The sequence below is a fragment of the Musca autumnalis genome, unplaced genomic scaffold (assembly GCF_047663935.1).
Source record: "Musca autumnalis isolate F117 unplaced genomic scaffold, ASM4766393v1 scaffold_5, whole genome shotgun sequence".
NCBI lineage: Eukaryota > Metazoa > Arthropoda > Insecta > Diptera > Muscidae > Musca > Musca autumnalis.
Genome location: NW_027412088.1, coordinates 4,398,875 through 4,418,585, shown reverse-complemented (window position 1 = coordinate 4,418,585; position 19,711 = coordinate 4,398,875). Strand labels below are relative to the sequence as shown.

At 34.1% G+C, this 19,711-nt stretch overlaps 1 non-coding gene across 1 annotated transcript; it reads right to left on the bottom strand.

Annotated features, from left to right (window-relative positions):
* Nucleotides 1-15,878: 15,878 nt before the first annotated feature.
* Nucleotides 15,879-15,978, bottom strand: LOC141387821 (small nucleolar RNA Z279/snoR105/snoR108). The gene has a single exon (XR_012408651.1). It is a non-coding gene; the product is annotated as a small nucleolar RNA Z279/snoR105/snoR108 (small nucleolar RNA).
* Nucleotides 15,979-19,711: the final 3,733 nt, after the last annotated feature.

Sequence of the window (19,711 nt, the reverse complement as noted above, 5' to 3'; positions counted from 1 at the left end):
TTCGACAGCCCGACGTGTTCAAAGGTATTCCAAGCCATGTCTGAATTTGGTATCCCCGCAAAGCTCATCCGGCGTTGCAAAATGACTTTAACGGACACGAGGTCCTCAGTTAAAATAGGAAAGAACCTCTCCGAAGAGTTTGGTACCAAAAGAGGTTTCAGACAAGGAGACAGCCTTTCGTGTGATCTCTTTAACATCCTGCTGGAAAAGGTTATACGAGAGGCAAACGTCAAAAGAAGTGGCACAATCTACACCAATAGTCACATGTTACTTGCTTATGCTGATGATATAGACATCATAGGCCGATCAGTAAAAGAAGTAACTGATACCTTTATGAAGGTCGAAGGAGGATCTGCTAAAGTGGGTCTGGCGGTAAACGGTGAAAAGACCAAGTTGATGGTGTCGACGCGCAATGCGTCCATTGAGCTCGGACCGACTGTGGAAGTTGGTTCCTATAATATTGAGGTAGTAAAAGACTTCGTCTACCTCGGCACCTCCGTAAACACAACAAACGACATCAGTTGTGAAATAAAAAGAAGAATTGGATTGGCCAACAGCAAAGCCAACAAAGCCACATCTCGTCAAACAAAAATAACGCTGTACAAAACACTGATACTGCCCGTGCTTATGTATGGCTCCGAAGCCTGGGTACTTGCGCAAGCAGACATGGCAGTGCTTGGTGTATTTGAGAGAAAAATTCTTCGAAAGATCTATGGACCAATCTGCGTTGACGGTGAATATCGACGTCGCATGAACCACGAGCTGTACCTGCTGTACAACGACATCAATATTGTTAAACGTATCGAGATGCAGCGATTGCGTTTGGCTAGGCCATATCATAAGAATGAGCGATGATGACCCCGCTAAAAAAGTGTATAAACACGGACCGCTTGGCGGTGCACGCAGAATTGGATGATGAGAAGTGGATGATGAGATGAAAAGGCGCGGTATTCCAGAAAGCGAAGCAACAAATAGAGAGAATTGGAGATCTTTTCTTAGTTCGGCCTATAGAACAAATGTTCTGTAATGGGCCAGCTAAGTAAGTAAGTTTTTCATAAAAAAATCTATGTTTTTAGGGGGTTTCAAAATTTTGCTCGTATGAACCGACAAAAATGTTGAAAATTTTGCGGAAAAGGTACTTAAAGGAATGGACCGACGTAGACCATGGGGGTTCCATAGGGGGTTTTTACACCCTTCGGGCTGTTTTCTCAAGAAGTATGGACTTGCCCCTGAAACAACTTTTACCATCGTAATTGAGGCAAAAATCAAAATGATTCAATAGCAGGTCTTAAAGTGAACTTATCCAAAATTTTGTGTGGGAGATACGGTATGGAGTGGACAAATATAGTCCATATTCGAACCTGATCTATATCTGGTAGATATTATGAGAATGTGTAAAGTATTGACCAAATCGGTCACTCCCATCAAGAGTTGTCGTGCGCACAATTTTTCCGATTATTTTTGAACTTTTGTGGGGTAGGTACCTGAAGGAGTGGACTGATATGGCTTATCTACGAACTTAAAGTAAGTTTGGAAACAATTTAGGAAGGCCAAATTTTGGCCGGAATCGGCATTTCCGTTCGAGAATTATCTTGCGCTTCCACCCATAAACATGGTGTCATAGGGTTTGTTTTTCAACTTTCAGGCTATTTTTTTCAGGAAGTATGGACTTGCCCCTAGGAAACTTGTACCTTCGTATAGGGGACAGTGAATACAAGATGTTACAAAAAAATCAAGGCGATTCGCGAGCAGGTCCTAAACTGAACTTTTCCCAAATTTTGTGTGGGAGGTACTCGAAGGAGTTTACCGATTGAGTCCATATTGGAACCTCATCTAAGTCTGGTAGAAATTTCATAATGTGCAAAGTATGGACCAAATCGGTTACTCCCTTTAAGAGTTATCGTACGCACAAATTTTCCGAACATTTTCGAACTTTTGTGGGGAAGGTACCGGAAGGAGTGGACGGATATAACCCATCTTCGAACTTAAACTAAGTTTGAACAAAATATTACGAAAGCCAAATTTTGGACCGAAATATGTGGGAGGTACCCGAAGAAGTGGACCGATTGAGTCCATATTGGAAGCTCATCTAAGTTTGGTAGAAATTACACGATGTACAAAGTATGGACCAAATCGGTTATTCCCTTCGAGAGTTATCGTGCGCACAAGTTTTGCGACAATTTTTGAACATTTGTAGGGGAGGTACCTGAAGGAGTGGACCTATATGGCCCATCTTCGAACTTAAATCGAATCTGGACAAAATATTTCGATACCCAAAATTTGAACGGAATCGATTTATCCGTTCGAGAGTTATCGTGCGCACCAGTCTGTCAGACAGACAGACGGACGGACATTGCTAGATCTACTCAAAATTGTCTGAAACGGATATCGTACAAACATACTTGGGGTCTAAAACCATTATTTCGATGAGGCACATTTTTGGTCGTATCAAAGTGTAAATACCCTCTTTAGCCTAAAGGCTGAGGGTATAAAAATGTATAGGTTTTTTTTGCCATAAATCCGTTAATTTTTATTTTAAGTCTCTCGTCCGTTTTAGAGCTATTGTGGACACCGCATTCCAAAATGCCATTTTGAGAAAACCGCGTTTCAAACTTCGATGTTACATACAAATCACAATGAATTTTTTTTCTTACGCTCATATGTTAGCTATTTTTGTCCGATCGACTAGAAATTTTTGCAACGTATTCTATTCTACGTGTACTTTAAAAAGAGTCAATAATTTTTTTTCTATTTTGTAAAATTTGTAAGTGGCCATAACCCCTCGTTAGATTTTCGCTCTTTTGAATTTCAAATACTGTTTATATAATTCGCTAACATAGCACATTTTTTATGAAACACACTGTATGTAAAAAGTGTAATTTGAAATTGACCCGACTGATTAAACGCTTCGGTTACCGTCTCTCATTGCAATACAATATTAATTGTTGTGATAACCTTTGGTGCATGTCATCCCCAATGGGATGTTGTTGTGAGTGTTGCGCGAAAGTAAAACTTTGATTTATTGAATGCATCTTGAAAAATTGTTGTTTTGAAAGCAATAAAAAATAATCCCATGAGTGCCTCCATGTTAAAATAAAATAAGAATGCAACACGTATTTGCCAATCTAAATATTTAAATTGAGATATTTTCATATGATTTGTTGTTCTTCGGTTATTTTTGTTTTTGTAGAATTTGTTAGGAATTAATTTGCCATTATTTCGCCTGAATGCGTGGATATGACAAAGGCATTATTTATGGCCCGCCTCAAATAACAAATTAATTAATTTATGATCTAACGGCCAAGTATTTAAACTTTTGACAAATGCCAAAAATGTGAACATTCGCATTTGAAAGACAAAACAATAGCAACAATAATAATAGCACAAAACAATGGGTGTGTGCTAGGCTGCAGACAACATTGGGCACAGTGATACTAAAATGATGGCGGACTTTTTATTGATGTGATTAATTTATTGTGTGTCTCGAATACAGTCGGCACTTCTCAACATTATTAAAATTAGAAAACAAATTAACGATTTTTGTTAATTATACGAAATTTTATTAGAAGCTTAATTTTTAAGAATTTAATGGAACCTGCTTTCATAATGCCAGTTTCTCAATATTTCTAAAACACAATAACGAAATGATTGATTGATTAATTTAGAACGAAACTGACAACCTAAGCTCAATGTTCCGTAATTTGAAAACAACACTCCCCACTAAAAATAATCTTTATTAAGGTTACTGCAATAATCTTAGAATAAGCCTTAATGAACTTTGCTGTTTGCATCAAGTGGGACTTGAAAATAGTAATTTTGCGAAAACAGTGAAAATAACTCGGAATGGGGCAAAAAATCAAATGAATCCGCTAGCAAAAATATCGTTAATAGCAATCCATTTAAAAAGATTTTAACAATAATCACACAATTTTTCTTGGTTATTCCAAACATTAAAAAAGACTCAAACAATATTAATTATATTTTGTCTAAGTTATTCCAAAACATTATTTTATATATTTTTATTTTATTATTTTTAATTCCCCACCATGTTTTTGACCACTGTGCGCCTAATATTACAAAATAATACATTTGACAGTTGCGATTCAAAAGTGTGAATGCGAATTCAATTAAGTTTAGATATCGTGCAGGGGCAATAGAACAGCGCCAGCAAGCATCTCAGTTAGAGTAACCATCACAGATCTCAGCGACAATCAACAAACACAGAAAATAATGACGCCATTGTTGGCACAACAATTCGACCGCATACAATGCGAAATCAATTGAAAAACACTTGTTTCACAAAACACGGAATTCGAGAGTAAAGATGAACAAAAACAATAACAACAAGAAATCAGCAAAACATCATCTGGAAAAACATTGAATTTAAAAGTGGGCATAAATCATGATTCCATTCATATTACAATTAGAACCAATTCACACTCTACTAATGATCATGGCAAAATATTTGTAATTAACCGTTAAATATTTTAAGAATAAAATATTATGAAAAAAGAAATTAAAATACAAAATTGGATTTGAATAAAATAAGAAATAAAGGAATGTTGAGAGGTTAATCACTACAAGTGTACAGTACAAGGTCCGTTGGAATACATCTTTTTCTATGAATTCACTAACAAATTTTATAAAAGAGCCCGCAGCTTGGATGTAGTCCATTTTCACGGCTTTTGATGCACTGCTTTGGATTGAATTTATAGACATTCTTCAGATTGTATTTTTAATCAATCTAAAAATGCAATAAAAATCCTAGCCATAGCGAAATATCCCAGAATAAATAAAATTAATTTTTTATTTGTGTAAAAGAAGAATATTAAGAACTTTAGTATATAAACACTAATTATAACAAGTAAAAAAGTATCAGTCGGCTTTGCCGACAGAGATATACCCTCAGCCTGTTCAGTCCACACAGGCTGAGGGTATATCTCTGTCTTTTTTTCCAAAAACAAACTTATGTATTCAGGGGGCTCAAAAAGCTCAAAAGTTTGCGGGCATAACGATATATAGGGCTTTTTATCACACTAGCCTACGAAAAACATAATATCGCTGTAAAGAGGACCACTAGGAAAACCTTTGGTAAAAATGTCCAAAGGATCCTCGAACAGACCCTTAACCACACAAAAATGTTGAACATTTGTGTGGGTGGACCACAAGGATTGGACAGATAGCGCCCAAATTCGAACATAAACTAAGTTTCGACAATATTTAGAGATCCAAAGTTTGGACCAAATCGGTTGCTACGTCTAAGAGATATCGCGCACACCATTTTAGCGAATATTTTCGAACTTTTGTGGGGGAGGTATCGGAAGGAGTGGACATATAAGCACCACCTTCGAATTTCATCTAATATTCGAAGAAATATTACAATATCCAAAGTGTGGACGAACGCAGTATTCGGTTCGAGCACTCCAGCCACTACATATGGTGCCATAGGGGGTTTTTTTACAACTTTCGGACTGTTTTCTCAAGGATTATGGACGTACCCCTGAAAAAACTTTTGCTGCAGTAATTGAGGCAGCGAATGCAAGTTACTTCAACAAAAATAAAAGTGATTCGAGAGCAGGTCTTAAAGTGAATTTATCCAAAATTTTGTGTGGGAGGTACCCGAAAGAGTGGACAAATATAGTCCATATTCGAACCTGATCTATATCTAGTAGATATTTTAGAACGTGTAAAGTATGGGCCAAATCGGTCACTCCCATCAAGAGTTATCGTGCGCACAATTTTTCCGAACATTTTTGAACTTTTGTGGGGGAGGTACCTGAATGAGTGGACCAATATGGCTTATCTTCGAACTTACGAAGACCAAATTGTGGACCGAATCGGCAGATCCGTTCGAGAGTTATCTTGCGCTGCAACCACTACACACGGTGTCATAGGGCTTTTTTGTACCTTTCAGGCGATTTTCTCAGGAAGTATGGACTTGCCCCTGATGAAACTTATACCGTTATATGGGGGGCAGTGAATACAAGTTGCTACAACAAAAATCAAAGCGATTCGTGAACAGGTCCTAAACTGAACTTTTCCGAAATTTTGTGTTGGAGGTACCCGAAGGAGTGGACCGATTGAGTCCATATTGGTACCTCATCTAAGTCTGGTAGAAATTTCACGATGTGCGAAGTAAGGACCAAATCGGGTACTTCCTTCAAGAGTTATCGTGCGCACAAATATTCCGAACATTTCCGAACTTTTTTGGGTTTCGACAAAATATTAGGAAAGCCAAATTTTAGATCGAATCAGTTGATCCGTTCGAGAGTTATCGTGCGCTCCAGCTAGCCAGACAGACAGACGGACGGACGGACATTGCTCAATCGACTCCAAATTGTCTGAAACACATATCGTCCAAACATACTTGGGGTCTAAAATCATTATTTCGATGAGGCACATTTTGCCCGTATGAAAGTGTATATACCCTCGTTAGCATAAATGCTGAGGGTATAAAAAATGTTGTAGCTATGAAAATTCTCTACGTGATTGACATTTATGATAATTTCGTAGGCTTCACCGTTATTGAGATATAGAACAATGCATTGACTGTATCGTCTCCTTATAAAAAAATGTCATGACTGCAAATTCCCAACTTAAATTTATATATCTCCAAAATGGTACAACCTAGGAAAAACTTACGAAAGCCAATCATGTAGAGAATTTTCACAGCTAACAGATTCTCTCTTGTCCCATTTGGATAAGCCTTACAGTTTTCATTTCTATAAGACTTGCCGTATTTTTCCTAACAAAAAAGCTAAAAATGTGACCTGAACATCTATATATGTATCTCAAAAATGGTAAAACCTATGAACCAATCACAGCGGTCAATCCTCTAGAGAATTTTCACAGCTACATCATTTTATTTAGCCCCATTTTGATAGAACTTGCGGTTTCCAAGCAAAATCGCAAAAACCTAAAATAAACCTAAAAATATAGTTTTGACCGCGATTTATTTAAAAATCCCTCCCGCGATTTTTTCTTGTTTTTTGATTTTTCTTACCTATGAACAATGCTGTTTCAAAATCCGCAAAAACTCCCCAGGTGTAAGCTGTTTTCACTTAAAGTTAGTTAAGGCGCACCATTTATGAACTTGTTTTAAAAGGTAGCGATACAGTCAATGCATTGCCCCAATTTGAACTTACATATCTCAATAATGGTAAAACCTATGAAATTATAGTCAATCTTGTAGAGAATTTTCATAGCTACAACATTTTCATTAGTCCTATTTCGATAGGTCTTGCGGTTTCCAAGCAAAATCGCGAAATCCTAAACAAACCCTAAAAATGTCAACTTGAATCGCGATTTATTTAAAAAGTTCTCGGGCGATTTTTTTTTGTTTTTTTTTTAGATTTTTCTCATCTATGAACATTGTAGATTCAGAATCCGCAAAAACTTCTCAGGTGTTAGCAACCTCCATTTAAAATTGCTTCAAGAGCACCGTGATCTTTAAGCGAGTGCATATAAAATGTATCGAACGGAGTGCATTTTTCAGAACTCCGTGTGGACTAAATCGAAAGATGTAGTGAAATCATACTCTGTATTGCGCTACTTCCAAATATTTTTGCTGGGTCTCTAAAAAAAAATTGTGGGTCATGTGTGGAGTTCCATGTCACAAATGTTGCAATCACAAGAAGTAGGCATCATAATGTGGATTTTCAATTCGACGGATCCATTTATACAAGCCAACTACCTAATTCATCGAAGGATAACATTTCACCATCTACTCCTATACATTGCGCTGAAACAATGCAGATGGCGATAGAAACAATTCAATTTCGAAATATAGAAAAATCAAATGGAAGGCCTTTGCATCATTCATTCATTAGTTATATTCCCAAGATTTTATAGACATATAAATGACGATACCTGAGACTAGATTATTACGTCTTAACAATCAGCGAAGGGTGAAACAAAAAACATTTTAGTCCAGTCAATATAGATATATAGTCTTATAGTCTTAAAAGTCCCCATCGATCCCACGTGTGCAAACGAAGTTATTTAGAGTCAAATGTCATCTTTTGGATGCCTTATTCAGTTGTTTTTGATTTTTCTCAAAAATGGTAGGACATATCAGAAATCAACTAAACTAAAAAGTTGTAGGCTTAAAAATTGTCTACAAGAATGATCTTTATGACTTTTCAAAAGGAGTCACCATTCTTGAGATATCGTGATATAAGTGTCAAATTAACGTGTGAAGAAGTAAGCCGCGCAAGAATATCATGAGCCGGGTCAAATAACCGGCGAACCGGTTCCGCCGACCATGAAAATTATACATGTCCGTAATCAGCGCAACAATATTTGCTCGAGTCACTTTTTGATTAGACTTTCAAGAAAAATTCCGAAACCCTAAAAAATCACTGCATTTTGACCTTTGACCCCGAATAACTGTTTTTGCATACATGAGATCGATGGGGACTTTTAGGACTTTGCTTCTATAGGCAAATCCTATCTCTCCATCAAAATTCAGCTTTTTGAGAATTTTTGCTATTTCAATGTCTATGTTGACTGGACTATTTTTCAATAACAAAAAAATACTTGACCACATAACGATGTAATAAAAAAATAGAAAGTGAAATAATTATTGAACAATTTTAATTTGATTAACCTTTGGAGAAAATTTTTGTAATAAAATAAAATTTATTGATACCGTTACCGTCCAAGGAGATACAGGAGGTCATCAATCGGCAATTTTGCTTTTAATTTCGCTTTTTTTGTAGACAAATTATTCACATTTATTTTAATCAGCCAATTCAGAAAAAGTATGCGATCACACTGGAAATACTCTGCTGATGAAGATGTTGCTGCTGCTGATGATGATATATTGCCCAATTAAATCTCAATAAATTTGCTCTGTAATTGCTTTTTGCTAATTGCCTATCAGATGATCTGTGGTCACATCCTCAATGCAAAATGAAATTCATTTCACCTTTCTAATGTCACATATGTATGTATGTATAAGTATCAACGATGATTTCCATATTCATAGCCATGTGCGGGGTGACGATGCACTTATTCTCTTCACTGTCAAGGGAATGAAAGTATGAATGAATGAATTACGGTACAAAATGGCTATATTTTGATGCAATGTTTTAAATACAACGTTATTTCAATTCTATAAATAGTATCGTTGGTGCAGGGGGAGGAGGTACGTTTTAATGTTTATGAAGTAATTGAGAGAGGAATATTAATATTTTTATGATTTTTTTGAATAACAACTCATTGCCGGCTTTGTTTGATCGATGGATGATTCATGCGATTCGGCATTGCAATAAAAATATAAATAGCCAAAATAATTCAAATATGACAATGGATTACTTATTAGAATTCAAATACTGTCGGTCTACGTAGCGTAGTAAATTACGATAAGTACGCAGAGATACGCGTTCGACCATTTTTTAACTAAAGAAAGATATCCAAACAATTTCTAATGAAGTTATAAAATAAAATGTTTTTTCTAATATTTATAATGTGGCAAAATACTCATTACGAACTAATGACTTTATTCAGTAAATGTTGGCATATTAAGGAAATACATACTTCCTTAATGATGTTTTTAAGTACATATTAAAAAAACTAAAAACATAGGTTCCATTTTTAGAACAGTTGAAGTGAGTTGTCGGAATACTAACTCTGTGCGACCGTACTCATTACATAGTAATGAGTAAAGTTAGTAATTTTGCCTTGTATTTTTTTAAAAAAATAACCCGTTTTTTCAGCCTATTGGTAATGCAGAAATTAGCTTGTTTACATTACTTGGTAATGGGTTATTCGAATCATGTGGCTCAAATTTTTGCTGGGTAAGTATACGGCGCACAATGGTTCAGGAATCGATTTTCCTGGCCAAAAATCAAAATTTTGTTTTGTCAAAGATATTTAACTTCTATATGGGATTCGATAGTAAACATACTGAAACTAAGGAAACCAAAAAATTAGGCCCAAATATTGCAAGGTGTGGGCGTGGCGTGCCCCTAAAAACGAGCATTTCCCCCATTTTTGGGAAATACGTCATTTTTGCAAATTTCTGGAGAAAGACGAAGCTATTTCTCTGAAACTATAACAGTTATTGTGTTCATTGTGTTTTTGTAAGGTAGGTAGGGTTGTGGCCTTTAAAAATCGTTTAAGTAAATTACAGTAGCGTTTACACAACATGATCTATTTTATTTTTCCTCGGGTACTAAATTTTATGAAATTCCAAATTTAGTGGACTAGAACTTTTGTGGAACAACATGGAACAAAGTTCTGTTTTCACAGAAAGATGCCCGAAAGTCTCCTCTTCCAGCCTATATATACTTTTGTACCCGTCCCGTTCCGTCCGTTTAACACTTTTTTCAATTTATTGAAATTACATGGTTAAAAATGTGCGTTTTTCTATACAGTTTCCATATGAATTACAGTTTTTTGACACAAATTACAACTTTTTTGAGTATATGAGTTTTTATACGAGTTATATAAGTTTTATTAAAACCCAAGGAAAATTTTTTTAATTTTTGAAAAAAATTTAAATTTTTTTTTAAAAATTTGTGAAAAATTTTTTTTTCGAAATTTTTTCGAATTTTTCTTTTTAGTTTTTTTTTGGTAATTATTTTGTTTATTTGTTGGTGTTTGACCATCTTTAATACATAGGAAGATATAAAAACCACAAAAACACTCATATTTTGATGAAAAATAGTTAAAAAACTCAAAAGTTTAACTTTGACCTTAAATATCTCTGCAATTACCGGAACGAACTTTACCGCTTATAGTTCGTCTGAAAGCTGATTGTGTTATCTGTCTAACAAAAAAAGAATTATGAATATATCTCTATCCGTTCAAAAGTTACAGAATTTTGACCAGGAAAAATCGATTCTGAACCACTGTGCGGCGTCTAAAATTTCCAACAAAAATTACTTCCAAATTGTCCCCAGAAAATTAACAAAATGTTTAATAAGTATATATTCAACATTAAAGGAAAAATTACCATTGATACAATTCAGAACTACCTACATACGAGTATATGCACTTGTCTGAGTTTTTGTTTTCATTTGTTGTACTTTCGCTTGGACACCTAACAAACAAAGTTACCGCGCAATAAGTGAATACAAAATTTCACCAAATCAGGGTTAATTACATTTCGCCGGCAAGTCATTGATGATAATTTTGTAGAATTCTTACAATGCCAAACATAACTTTATCATGTCCGGCTATTTTGTTGACGATTTCATAATGCATGGCTTTCAAGTATGTAGGTATGTCCGTATGTAGATGGTGACATGTGTACAATTTGAAATATTCTTTGAATTAATTAATATATGTATGTACATAGCAATAAAGGATGTAGGTTTCTATGTACAAACATGTGTTTGTAAGACAAATTTGTTTAGCCTAGCAAAATTCATCTTTGCAAAGGTGCATTCTTAGAATTGTTTTGTAAAATAATATGAAATGAAAAAAAGTTTTTTTTTTGTTATTTTAATTTATTGTATCATCATCATACATATCATTCTGTCTGTCAGCCAACGGTCAGAAAGACATGACCAGAAGAAATCATCCCAAAAGGTTTTGTTGAAAACAAACAATGAAATGTGCAAAAAAAGGCGAAACGACAAATTTGTAAGACAATTGTCTTTATGACCAGCGTTTGTTTGCCAGACATTGAAATAAAAACTTTTCTAAATTTAGGTTGTTCTCAGTGAAAGTGACAGACAGACAGGTCGTGTAGCACTGATAATAGTCATGTTGTTGAGAATTTAAAAATACCCATTGATGTTGTCAAAGATTGGTTCTATAATTTTCTATTTCAATTAAAATGTTTTGTTCAGAAATTATATTTAGGTGTTACGATATGCTGTCATGTTTAGAATTAATAAAATTACAACAAAAATATTTAAAATAATCGGACATTGAATGTATCACTAGAACAGATGGTTCTAATATTTGTATCAGCCCCATGAAAAACAGTCAATTTATTTTATTGACAAATTTTCAGTTGTAACTTTGTTAGATGAATATATAAAAGGATTGGAAAAGATTCTCATTGCTTATTGAGTTAGGAAATTATTCAGAAATATTCAATACAGATGAAATATCCAGAATATATGCTTTTTATACTGTATACAGTAGAACCACGATTAAACGTAATGGTCGGGACCGGAGGCAATACGGATAATCGATTTTCCTGGATAATGGAGCAACAATGTTTCTCATATATTTTTTATTAAAAAAAAAAAATGCATTTTTGCAAATAAGAACAATTAGGAACTTAACGTAGAGTTTAAACGATTAAAACTGTTCTAAAATAATTCATTTGTGGATTGTTTTAGTCCACTGAAATTTGGTCGAATGAGTTATAATCCCGGATCATAACGATGTTCGCTGTTTGTCGATATAATCTGAACAAAAAATTCTCAGTTTTTCTTTCCCGGATAATGGGGGTTAACGAATAATCGATTCCTGGATAATAGAGGTTCGACTGTACTTACAAAAAATAATGGACATGACTATGGTTGAATGGGGAGGTTTTTCCAGTTTTTATACCTTCAGTCTTTATGCTAGTGAGGCTTTGATACGATAAAAATATGTCTCAGACAGTTTGGAGTCGATTTGGCTGTCCGTCTGTCTGGCTGGGGCGAATTTTTTGGTGTTTAAAATTGAAGAGTTAGTTTCAAGCCGCTTTTTTCCATCAGCTCTTATTTTCGAGATATAGATCAGAGCCTCATTTTAAAATTTTTACCTAAATTTTCGTTATCTTTTTCATCACAATTTTTTCGTTGTTTTTTAATGTTTAAATAATATATTGTGTGATCGATCCAAACTGTTTTTGTTTTTTGATGTGTATGCAGTGACAACTACCGTAAGCCATGTTGCCCGCCGTTGACCGTAGGTATTTGATTTCGCTCCTACCACCCATATCTGGGAAGCATTCGCCATCCGCCACCTGCGTCGCGTTTTAGGGGTTACAGCCTCCCCCGAGAAGAATGGGGAGGTTTTGTCACTTTTTATACCTTTAGTCTTTATGCTTTGATACTATAAAAATATGTCTCAGACAGTTTGTAGTCGATTTGGCCTGTCTGTCTGTCTTGCTTGAGCGAATTTTTTGGTGTTTAAATTTGGAGAGTTAGTTTCAAGCCGCTTTTTTCCATCAGCTCTTTTTTTCGAGATATAGCTCAGAGCCCTATTTTCCTATTTTTACCCAAATTTTCGTTATCTTTTTCATCACAATTTTTTCGATGTTTTTTAATGTTTAAATACATAATACATAGGTGGGAATATATAAAAGACCCACATCGGACTTTGTAATTTTTTTTTTTTTTTTTAGTACTTTAAACTAGAATTACGTCAGCAGGGCAAGCAATTTTCAAAATTGTACAAGTGCAGCTTAGGAACACTTCTCGGATCATCATGAAATTTTGCAGCAGATTGTGCTCGCAGCTCATATTACGAAAGTATCATTTTTATCGGGTGTAAAAAACCCTACGTTCACCCATTTTAGTTGGCTCTTAAACGGAGTTCAAGATTTGATAAAATGTTTGAACATCGTAAACATTCGTGCAAATATAAAAAGCTTTACGCTTGTTAACAGGTTAAGAATAGAGATAGGTAAGTAACTTTCGATCAATCTATTTTTTTTTTTTGCAGTCAAAAGTGATCTGTTTTGACTGTCAGTTTTGCTCAAATAATCGATTGCTTGTCGGTGTGGCCGTTCATTTTTGACAGTCATCAGGCAAGTATAAAATGTTTTGTGGTTGCTGGACAGTTTGACGTTAATCGATTTTTCCAAAAAATCGACAGTCAAAACTGGACGTGTATACCCCGCTTTAAAGTCGAAGTCGAGTTTTGGCATAAGGGAAAGTCGCATAATCGACTATCCTGTGATCGATTTTCGATTTTGTCCATAGATTCTAGTTGACTTTGGCGGTTTTACTGTTGTCTGATATCTACAAAATCATCTGCTGTTTACAAAAAGTCGAAAGCCGAGTTTTAGGACAACTGAAATAATCGCCAGACCGAAATATTGCATTATCAGTTTTAGACAGGGAGGAAAATTCAGTACCATTTCACTATAAAAAGTACCGAAGTACCCCCGCGGTCATTTCAGTACCATTTCAAATACTCTAGTCCAACACGTTGAAAAATGTTATGTGAAACATTTTTAATAATGCAAATTGCTAGAAATTTTAAAAATCTTTATGTATATACATATGTACCTTCATATTGAGAATATAGCAAAATATGAACCTATACTGATAATTTTCTTCGTGGAGCTCTTCAACCCATTGATAATCTGAAATACCAAGTTACAGTCACTACTTCACTACAGTAGAATAGTCATTTAAAAGCGGTATCGTAGCACCTTCCAATCTGAGAACCTGTCTTACCTCTACTATGGGGATATGTTTATGCTGACAAACTATAGATAGTCCGACTATCGTTTTGATTACGGCCGTAAAACAAAGTTTACATCGGGCACCAAGCCATGTTTTTTGGGCTATCTTTGGCGAATTATTTAAAAATAATTTTTTAGAGTTCAATATAAACGAAGCTTTACAACAGCGATCAAAACGATAGTCGGACTATCGATAGTTTGCCAGCACTAGGCTGTATTAAAACGTTCATGTATACCATGGCTGCTCAAAACGGTGTTAAAAGCACCATTTAAAAGAAATTGGGAAAGAACCTCAGTATCCTCTAAAACGATTCCCCTGTTAAACAATTAACAATTTAAACAAAAAGTCTACAAAAATATTCACTTATTTATGTTTCAACAAAATCCGAAAGAGAATTGATATTGAAACATTTTACCGTTCTGAGCAGGGATAATATAATATGTACCCACAATTCTCTATAGAAATGTTTTATATCCATAACGAATACAAAACACCTAATTTCAGTCATTTCGATGAAATAATAAGGCTAAAACTAATTTTCTAGGGGAGAGATTTGTAGCCCCATCGAAGACTAAATGCCAAATTTCAACAATGTTGGAATTATAAAGTGGCTCAAACCCTAAAAATACCGAAAATCATTGCATGGGGACCGATAGAGACAATTTTGTATACCAAATAAACTAGGAGTAATTGAAACTTCTGTACCAAACCAAAAAGCTCTATGTTAGATATTGCGAGCTGTATCTTGATTTCAATAGACATCTCCGACGAATATTTCCATACGATATACGATTTTGCAACATCCTTCAAATTTAACAAGTTCGCGGACGCAAGCAAATTCAGAGAGGTGAAAAAAGTGACACCCAATTATTTTCGAAATTAGTTTTTTTGTTTTTATTTATTAATTATTTATTATTATTATTATTTTTATCATTATTAGTATTATTATTTATTATAGAATGTATCTTGTTGAAATAAATCGTATTATGCATATAAATCACCAAAACTTAAGATTGTATACAAGTAAATGGACAAAAATCGGCTGATAATGTGAATGCTAAAGCATTCACGTCATTTTGCATCGGAATGCTATAGCATTCACGTCCGCGAACGTGTTAATATGCGCTTTTGTTGTTGTTTTTTACTAAATTAATTTTTTTCTTAAAAAAATAATAAAAAAGTACCTTATCAATGAAAAAAGTACCATTTTAGTACTCTTTGAAATTTTCCATCCCTGATTTTAGACCAAAATCGAAAAGTCGATTATTGTTATTTATTACCTATCTCTAGTCGTGAAAGCCAGCCGACTGTTCTTTTTTATTTGTTTTAAAATTAACTCAAAATAAAATCAATTCATTTATGTAATATTTTGTTTATTAAAACTAAACCAACCCCACCACTGTTTCATAAGTTTATTAACTTCACGTGATTATTCCCTAGAACATATTATAATACTTCACACTCCTGCTAAATCTCAACATTCACATTAATTCGATATTTCGGTTCACTTTGGGGATCAGATGGTTTCACAGCTGTTCATATAGTCGTAACAGAGTGTTGGGCGAACAACTTTCATGCATAGCACGCAAGTACTACCCAATCTTCATCTCCCCGTTGAACGTTGGTTGTCCGCAAACCTGAACATTTTCAGTTGCCGACATAACAAATTCATTGAGAATTATAATCACACATCGTCACACAGAAAGATTTAAGAAATACAACTAGTTGGAAGAACAACTTGATAACACATTCCGTCGCTGAAACATTTAACCATTCCAAAGTAGTCGACGCTAACAAGAATAACAACACTCGACGATACAACAACAAAACAAAGCACTGAATATTTTCTGTGTGCTCTTATGTTTGCCATTGGGGCTCTTCTCTTTGTCGTGTGTACGTCATAAATTGAACATTGGATTGTTCGAACCGTAGCTGTTAAGAGAAAAATTAGTGGTGCTGTTAAACAAGAAAACCAAATCGGTGGTGGGCTGGTTGGATGGCTGACTGCAGATAATATCAATAAGAATTAGTGTTTATTTAATTAATTATTTTGTGATCATATTTTATTTTTAGTTGGGTAATTAGAAGCAAATTTAATTGATATGCAAATTAATAATAAAAAGAAAGAGAATTGACACATATAAACGATGTTTCGATGTTTCTTTATTTAACCATTTGTAGAAAGCAATTTCAAAATATTTTTTCAAAATTAAAAAGAGTCTGGCTAGCAATTAACACGTTCAAGAAATCTGCTGAATAGTTTGCTTTGTTTAGGGCAGGTTCGTCATATTTCTAGTGAAAATAGGGGAGTGATTTTTTGTCAAACTTCAATGTCAAAAACAGCGTCATTTACAATTTTCAGAGGGAAAAAGATTCCACTTAAAAACTTGACATTGTCTTTGGATGAAATAGTAAACCTTACACAAAGAAAAATAAACTATTTCTGTGAGTAAATAGCGAACAGAAGTAGTTCAATGTGCATATACCCGATAATTGCTCTAATTTCCAAAATATGTTATTGTTTTTAATGTTGTATAACTAACTTTCGTTAGCCCGTGCTACTGCATACATAAATCGCCAAACTAAAAAGATGCACTTGGTTGGCTATAAAATATGAACAGAGGCAAAAATAAGAATACGCTAAATGCCGACAACCGGAACAGATTTTCTTCACACATCAAAACATAACTTGAAAGGTGTTAAAAGCCTTTACGATTTGTATTTATTGTTGTTTTCAATGTTCCTATTGTTTTTGCAGTCACCTGTCTTTTGGCCATTTTCGAATACGAATATAAAGTGTAATAAAAACAATTCGAGCGAGCAACATCAAATTGTAGAAAAAAAAAAATTATAAAAAGAAACAAACATATTTTATCACATCATTCCAATACCATTATTTGGATACTGTGTAAATGGAATTTGTTTGTTTCGTATATTAGGTTAAACATTAGATTACCTTTTAAAAGAAAGCGATTTTTTGTACCTCCGAAGTATATGAAAGTAAGTGGAAGTATTTATGAAATTTGTGGGAAATTTGCTTTTATTAAGATATTGAGAAATTTAAGATAATGCGTTCTTTGGTTTGTTTGTTTTTCCTAAAGATTTTTACAGTCGAGTTAGGCTAAAATTAAAACCTCAGCCTTTAGACTATTCGTATTGCTGGAGCGCACGATAACTCTCGAATAGAATATTGGACCAAACAAGTCCGACTATGGGCCATGACGCGGCACTCCTTCGGATATGTGCAACACAAAATGTCAAATTTATCGCATAAGTGCAGTTGCATCAGCATCAATTTTGTATCCGATTTGGCTGAAATTTTGCACATCGTAAAATTTCTTCCAAACCTATATCTAGTTCCAAGAAGGTCCATAGCGGTAAAAACCTTTCGGTACCACCATCACAAAATTTCAAAATTTTCGCTTAACCCATTTCGTACTTGGTGTTCGATTTTTCGAACAGTCAAATCACTATTTCTAAAAAAATATATTTATGGATGAAAAATGTTAAATTTTTAACCAGTTTTGGTATATGTATAAAGTCTTATAAAGTCAGCAAATAAAAAAAATTGTTGCCTTGAAAACCCCCCATCACCCTCGATGTTATGTGTAGATTTTTGAAACCTATATTTTTGGATACTTTTTAAGTTAATTTTAAAAAAAAATATAAAAAATTAATAAATCGTTTTATTGATTAATAGATAAATTTAATTTTACTTCTATACATATAGCTTAAGAACCATTGTCCGGGAAAACGAAAAATCGGAAAAATTTTTTTTTGAGTTGATTTTTGATATCAGTGGGTCCTAATTATCCTAAAAAAGTGTTTTGTTTAAAAAAAAAATAAAAAATTTGTCTCGGTACGATATGCGTTAAGTTCTTTGTTTGCCAGATCGTCTTAGAATTTTATCCTGATCATAAATATATACTTTATAAGGTCGCAAATGATTCCAATGTTTTACAAACGAAAAAAAAGAATAAAATTAAGATACCCTCCATGTAAAAAATGTAAATCTAGAATCTATTATAAAATTCTATACAAAATAAAAAATTGCTTAATTAATAAAAAAGGACAATTTCCTACAAATAGCCAACAAAATCGCCAACTATTCTGCAATCCGTCAAAAAAATCGCCGTGCCGCCAAGTCAAAAATAAAGTCGCCAAACGCATTGAAAATTCGCTTCGTTTGGCTGGTAGGGCTTTGGGTAGGGAATTCCCGCACTGGGAATTATAATTTTTTTACTACGGGAATTTCACGGGAAACGAAATCATATTTCGCGGGAAATCGGAAGATATTTATTTATATTTATCACAACTGATATTCAATAAAGGAATAAACTATGTAATAAGTTATGAATCTATGCTAAGGAATCGTCTCTTTTATACCATTTACCCTATGGTTTCAATCAGGAATTTTTTGGCAACAACTATTTTTTGAAGTTCCAAAATTTTAATTTATTTTTGTGCGGAATAATAAAAAATGCTTCAAATCAACCGAGAAAATAATGAATACCGTAAAGTTGCCGTAAGTTGGCGCAACGTGTATTTCGCATGTGTTTACTACACAAATGTCAAAACAGAACTGACATTAGGGGCCAACCGCAAAATTTATAGCATTTTCTGATAGGAGGATTACTTTTGCGCCACTTTGTATGTAGTATCCAATTGAAATAGAACGATAATACCCTCATCTATCAATTGATTTTCCTCAAAATTCATATTTAAGGGTTTCAGAGTGTAGAAAACAAGTAAGTGTCACTTTTTTGAAAATAGGTCCATCTTTTGTCATAGCCATACCGTGCGATTTTGGCTGAAATTTGGTATTTCGACCTCTTGGAAGGTACGAAGGATTGTACTAAACATTATTAACATATATAGGTCAATGTTTTGGTTTAGACCCCATACAATTGGACCACCCTGTTGAATGAATTTTTGCAGTTGTTGGTTATTTTGGACGTTAAAACTTAAGAATTGCTGTTTTTACACACTTATTATAAATAATAATCAATGGCAATGCAAAATGGACGTTGAAATAGTTTTGACCAGAAAATTTGGATTTGAGACCATAGTGCATTTGACAGAATCAGGAAATGACAAAAGATTTGGAAAAAGATCAAATCCACAATTTTTTAAAGTGAGAACGAATATTTTCTATTTCAAAGTCCATTTATTGGATTTTTAGGGAGTTCCGTTAAATTCCCTCCTAAAACATACGATTTTCGAGGTCCATAAAATAGGAAATTCTGATCTATAACTTTATTATTGGAGCAAAATTTCTTTCCCCCGAGCGATTTCGTTACATTTGTAAAATGGAAATGATCACTGTGGGCTATACCCGGAGAATA